The sequence below is a fragment of the Microtus oregoni genome, unplaced genomic scaffold (assembly GCF_018167655.1).
Source record: "Microtus oregoni isolate MIOR12 unplaced genomic scaffold, Mior012 000006F_ref0000085, whole genome shotgun sequence".
Taxonomy (NCBI): Eukaryota; Metazoa; Chordata; class Mammalia; order Rodentia; family Cricetidae; genus Microtus; species Microtus oregoni.
In genome coordinates, this window is record NW_024543065.1 from 46,192,863 (window position 1) to 46,199,176 (window position 6,314).

Genomic DNA, 6,314 nt, shown 5'->3' on the forward strand with positions numbered 1-6,314 from the left:
AGAAAAAAAAAAACAATAAATCCCTAAAGAAACCTAAAAAAAAAAAACAAGAAAAAAAAAAACAGGCAAACCAAACAGTTCAAACAGTTCTAGACTTGAACACTAAAATAGAGTCAATAAATAAAATACAAACCAAGGGAATTCTGGAAATGGAAAATCTGAATCAATGAATGGGAACTACAGAGGCAAGTATAACCAACAGAATACAAGAGATGGAAGAGAAAATCTCAAATGTTGAAGATACTATAGAGAAAATAGATTCATTCAAAGAAAATGATAAATCCAACAAATTCTTAACGCAAAATATCCAGGAAATCTGGGTTACCATGAAAGTCCAAAACTAAGAATAATAGGGATAGGAGAAAAAGACTAAATCCAGCTCTAAGACACAGAAAATATGTTCAATAAAATCATAGGAGAAAATTTTCCAAACCTAGATAAATATATACTAATGAAGGCACAAGAAGCCAATAGAATATCAAATATTTTGGACCAAAAAAAAAGACCCCTCAGCATATACTACACAAAGCACAAAACAAACCGAGTAAAGTAAGAATGTTGAGAGTTGTAAAGGAAACATCTCAAGTAACATATGAAGGCAGACCTATCAAAACTACTCCTGACTTCTCAAGAAAAACCATGAAAGCCATAAGTTCTGGGATAGATGTGCAACAGAAATTAAAAGATCAGGTATGCAAGTACAACTACTATTCTAGCAAGATTTAAAATTAACAGTGATGGAGAAAAAAACGAGCCCAGCCCTCATGTTACAATGATTTTGTGGTATGATTGAACATCTCTGGTATATTCCAAAAAGTGGTATTGCTTGATCCTGAGGTAAGTTGACTCCCAATATCCTGAGAAACCACCACACTGATTTCCAAAGTGGTTGCACAAGTTTGCATTCCCACCAGCAATGGATGAGTGTTCCCCTTATTCCACATCCTCTCCAGCATAGGCTATCATTGGTGGTTTTGATTTTAGCCATTCTAACAGTTGTAAGATGTTTTCTCAAAGTTGTTTTGATTTGTATTTCCCTGATTGCTAATGAAGTTGAACATGTCCTTAAATGTATTTTGGCCATTTGCAATTCTTCTGTTGAGAATTCTCTGTTGAGTTCAGTACCCCATTTTTAATTGGGTTAATTAAAATTTTAATGTCTAGTTTCTTGAGTTCTTTATATATTTTGGAGAGCAGACCTTTGTCTGATGTAGGGTTGGTGAAGATCTTCTCCCATTCAGTAGGTTGCCTTTTTGTCTTAGTGACAGTGTCCTTTGCTTTGTAGAAGCTTCTTAGGTTCAGGAAGTCCCATTTACTCATTGTTGCTCTTATTGTCTATGCTATTAGGGTTAAACGTAGGACGTGGTCTCCTGTGCCCATGTGTTGCAGTCTGCTTCCCACTTTCTCTTCTATCAGGTTCACTATGGTCAGATTTATATTGAGGTCTTTAATCCATTTGGACTTGAGTTTTTTGCATGGTGATAGATATGGATCTATTTTCATTCTTCTACAGGTTCACATCCAGTTATGCCAGAACTATTTGTTAAATATCTTTTTTTCTTCCATTGTATAGTTTTGGCTTCTTTGTGGAAAATCAGATGTTCATAGGTTTGTGGATTAATATCTGGGTCTTCAATTTGATTTCACTTGTCAATGTCTCTGTTTTTATGCCAATACCAATCTGTTTTCATGATCACAGCTCTGTAATAGAGTTTGAAGTCAGGGAATGTAATGCCTCCAGAAGCACCTTTTGTATAAGATTGTTTTGGCTATCCTGGGTTTTTTGTTTTTTGATATAAAGTTGATTATTGTTCTCTCAAGGTCTGTGAAGAATTTTGTTGGGATTTTGATGGGTATTGCATTCAATGTATTGATTGCCTTTGGTAGCTAAGCCATTTTTACTATGTTGATCCTACCAATCCAACTGCATGGAAGATCCTTCCATTTTCTGGTATCCTCTTCAATTTCTTTCTTCAAAGACTTAAAGGTCCTGTCAAATAGATCTTTCACTTTCTTGGTTAGAGTTAGCCCAAGATACTTTATGCTATTTGTGGCTATTGTGAAAGGTGATGTTTCTCTGATTTTACTCTCTGCTTCTTTGTTCTTTGTGTATAGGAGGGCAACTGATTTTTTGGAGTTGATTTGTATCCTGCCACATTACTAAAGGTGTTTATCAGCTGTAGGATTTTTTGGTAGAGTTTTCGGGGTCGCTTATGTACACTATCATATCATCTGCAAATAACAAAAGTTTGATTTCTTCCTTTCAAATTCAAATCTCCTTGATCTCCGTATGCTGTCTTATTGCTATTGCTGGAATTTCAAGCACTATATTGAAGAGGTATGGAGAAAGTGGACAGCCTTGTCTTGTTCCTGATTTTAGTGCGATGGCTTTGAGTTTCTCTCCATTTAATTTAATGTGAACTGTCAGCTTCCTGTATATTGCTTTTATCATATTTAGGAATGAACCTTGTACCCCTAACCTCTCCAAGACCTTTATCATAAAAAGGTGTTGAATTTTGTCAAATGCTTTTTCAGCATCTAATGAAATGATCATATGGTTTTTTCCTTCAATTTATTTATTTACATTGATAGATATTCATGTGTTAAACCAGCCCTGCATGTCTGGGATGAAGCCTACTTGATCGTAATGGATAATTTTTTTAATGTGTTCTTCGATTCTGTTTGTCAGTATTTTATTGAGAATTTTTGCATCAATGTTCATGAGTGAAACTGGTCTGTAATTCTCTTTCTTGGTTGGGTCTTTGTGTGGTTTTGGAATCAGGGTGACTGTAGCTTCATAAAAAGAGTTTGCAATGACTCTTCTGGTTCCATTATGTGAAACACATTAAGGAGTATAGGTATCAGCTCTTTTTTGAAGTTCTGATAAAATTCTGCATTAAAACCATCAGGTCGCCCCAGAGTCCGGGATTCAAAGGCAGTTGTCAAGCCAGTCCTGTTCCGGGCTCCTCTGCCTTTTCTTTCTCTTTCAACATGACAGATGCTGCTGTGTCCTTTGCCAAGGACTTCTTGGCAGGTGGAGTAGCCACGGCCATCTCCAAGACGGCAGTAGCGCCCATCGAGCGGGTCAAGCTGCAGCTGCAGCTGGAGCCTGCCAGCAAGAGAATCACGACAGATAAGCAATACAAGGGCATTATAGACTGCGTGGTTCGTATCCCCAAGGAACAGGGAGTCCTGTGCAGGCGTAGTAACCTGGCCAATGTCATCAGATACTTCCCCACCCAGGCTCTCAAATTTACCTTCAAATATAAATACAAGCAGATCTTTTTGGGTGGTGTGGACAAGAGGACCCAGTTTTGGAACTACTTACAGGGAACCTGGCATCAGGTGTTGCCGCTGGGGCCACATCCTTGTGCTTTGTATACCCTCTTGATTTTGCCCTTACCCGTTTAGCAGCTGATGTGGGCAAAGCTGGAGCTGAAAGGGAATTCAAAGGCCATGGTGACTGCCTGGTTAAGATCTACAAATCTGATGGGATTAGGGACCTGTACCAAGGCTTTAATGTGTCAGTCCAGGGCATTATTATCTACCGAGCTGCCTACTTTGGCATCTATGACACTGCAAAGGGAATGCTTCCAGATCCCAAGAACACTCACATCTTCATCAGCTGAATGATTGCACAGTCCGTCACTGCTGTTGCTTTGACACAGTTCGCCATATGATGATGCAGTCAGGACGCAAAGGAACTGATATCATGGACACAAGCACGATCGACTGCTGGAGGAAGATTGCTCGTGATGAAGGAAGCAAGGCCTTTTTCAAGGGTGCATGGTCCAACGTTCTCAGGGTCATGGATGGTGCTTTTGTGCTTGTCTTGTATGATGAGATCAAGAAATAAACATAATTATGTCTTAGGTGTTCTCCCCGAGAACAGGCATGTTGTATAATACACCATATCTTGAACATTCTCATTTTCTCTGGGCTGTTTGTTTTATCAATGGCAACTATTTACCAATTGAAAAATGGGAAGCAATAATATTCATCTGATCAGTTTTCTCTTAAAGCCATTTCCATAATGGCAATAATGATGGAACTCAATTATATTTTTTATTTGTCACTCCTGATAATAAAAACTGAAGAAGTTGATCTTGTATCCTGCCACATTACCAAAGCTGTTTATCAGCTGTAAAAGTTCTTTGGTGGAGTTTTGGGGGTCGCTTAAGTACACGATCATATCATCTGCGAATAACGAAAGTTTAACTTCTTCCTTTCCAATTCGAATCCCCTTGATCCCATTATGTTGTCTTATTGCTATTGCTAGAACTTCAAGCACTATATTGAAGAGGTATGGCGAGAGTGGACTGACGAATATCTTGCATATCACCATAGAACCTTCATCTGGTGATGGATGGAGATAGAGAGAGAGACCCACACTGGAGCACCGGACTGAGCTCCCAAGGTCCCAATGAGGAGCAGAAGGAGGGAGAACATGAGCAAAGAAGTCGGGACCACGAGGGGTCACCCACCCACTGAGACAGTGGAGCTGATCTATTGGGAGCTCACCAAGGCCAGCTGGACTGTGACTGAAAAAGAATGGGATAAAACTGGACTCTCTGAACATGGCAAACAATGAGGGCTGATGAGACGCAAAGGACAATGGCACGGGGTTTTGATCCTACTTAATGTGCTGGCTTGGTGGGAGCCTAGCCAGTTTGGATGTTCACCTTCCTAGATATGGACAGAGGCGGGAGGACCTAGGACTTACCACAGGGCAGAAAACCCTGACTGCTCTTTGGACTGGAGAGGGAGGGGGAAAGGAGTGGGGGGAGGGGGAGAAGGGTGGGAGGAGGGGGAGAAGGGTGGGAGGAGGGGGAGGGAAATGGGAGGCTGGGAGGAGGTGGAAACTTGCTTTTTTTTTCTCCTTTTCTCAAAAAAAAAAACTGAAGAAATACAAAATACCTAAAGACAAAAAAAAATCAAGTCCTAGGCTTCTTTTGGTTAAGAGGTTTGTAATGTAAGTTCTATTTCCTCACGACTTATAGGTCTATTTAGATTGTACGTCTGGTCTTGATTTAATTTTGGTAAATGGTACTTATCTAAAAACAAGTCCATTTCTTTTACATTTTCCAACTTTGTGGCATATAAGCTTTTGTAGTAAGACCTAATGATTCTCTGAGTTTCCACAGTGCCTGTTGTTGTGCCACCGCATTCATTTCTGAACTTGTTAATTTACATGTTCTCTCTCTCTGCCTTTTGATTAGTTTAAATAAAGGTTTGTCAATCTTGTTGATTTTTCTCAAAGAACCGGCTCTTTGTTTCATTGATTCTTTGGATTGTTTTCTGTGTTTCTATTTTGTTGATTTCAGACCTCAGTTTGATTATTTTTTCCTAGATGTTCTGTGTTAAGAATTTGTTGGATTTGCTGGATTTCTTTGATTAGTGAGTCTATTTCCTCTATAGTATTCTTGGTGCCTGAGATTCTTCCTTCTATCTCTTGTATTCTAATGGTTATACTTGGCTCTGTAGTTCATGTTCATTTTCTATATCCATCCATCCCTTGGTTTGTGGTTTCTTTTTATTACCTCCATTTCTGTCTTCAAATCTGGAACTGTTTCCTTTACCTGTTTGATTGCTTTTTCTTTGTTTTCTTGGGTTGCTTTGAGGGATTTATTAATTTCTTCTAACTTTGTTTGTCTTCACTTCCATTTCTTTAAGGGAGTTTTTCACTTCCTGTTTAAGAGTCTCCATCATTTTAATAAAGTTATGTTTAAAGTTGATATCTTCTATTTCTTCTGTGTTAGAATTAGAATGTTCAGGTCTTCCTATTGCGTTTTTGCTGAAATCTGGTGTTATCATGTTTCTTTTCAGGATGTTGGAGGAATTCTTGCATTGGCTGTCAACTCTCTCCATACCTCTTCAATATAGTGCTTGAAGTTCCAGCAATAGAAATAATACAACTTAAGGAGAACAAGGGAATCCAAATTAGAAGGGAAGAAGTCAAACTTTGGTCATTTGCAGATGATTTTGCAGTACAACAGTGACTCCAAAAACTGTACCAGAGAACTCCTATAAATGATAAATACCTTCAGTGATGTGTCAGGATACAAGATCAACTCAAAAAATTAGTAGCCCTCCTATAAACAAAGGATAAAGAAGCAGAGAGGGAAATCAGAGAGACATCACCTTTCACAATAGCCACAAATAGCATAAAGTATCTTGGGCTAACTCTAACCAAGGAAGTGAAAGATCTATTTGACAAGAACTTTAAGGCTTTGAAGAAAGAAATTGAAGAGGATACCAGAAAATGGAAGGATCTCCCATGTGGTTGGATTGGTAGGATCAACATAGTAAAAATG

The 6,314-nt window shown here is 38.7% G+C and overlaps 1 pseudogene; it reads left to right on the forward strand.

Annotated features, from left to right (window-relative positions):
* Positions 1-2,991: 2,991 nt before the first annotated feature.
* LOC121449113 lies at positions 2,992-3,856 on the forward strand (annotated as a pseudogene).
* The last annotated feature ends 2,458 nt before the right edge of the window (positions 3,857-6,314 follow it).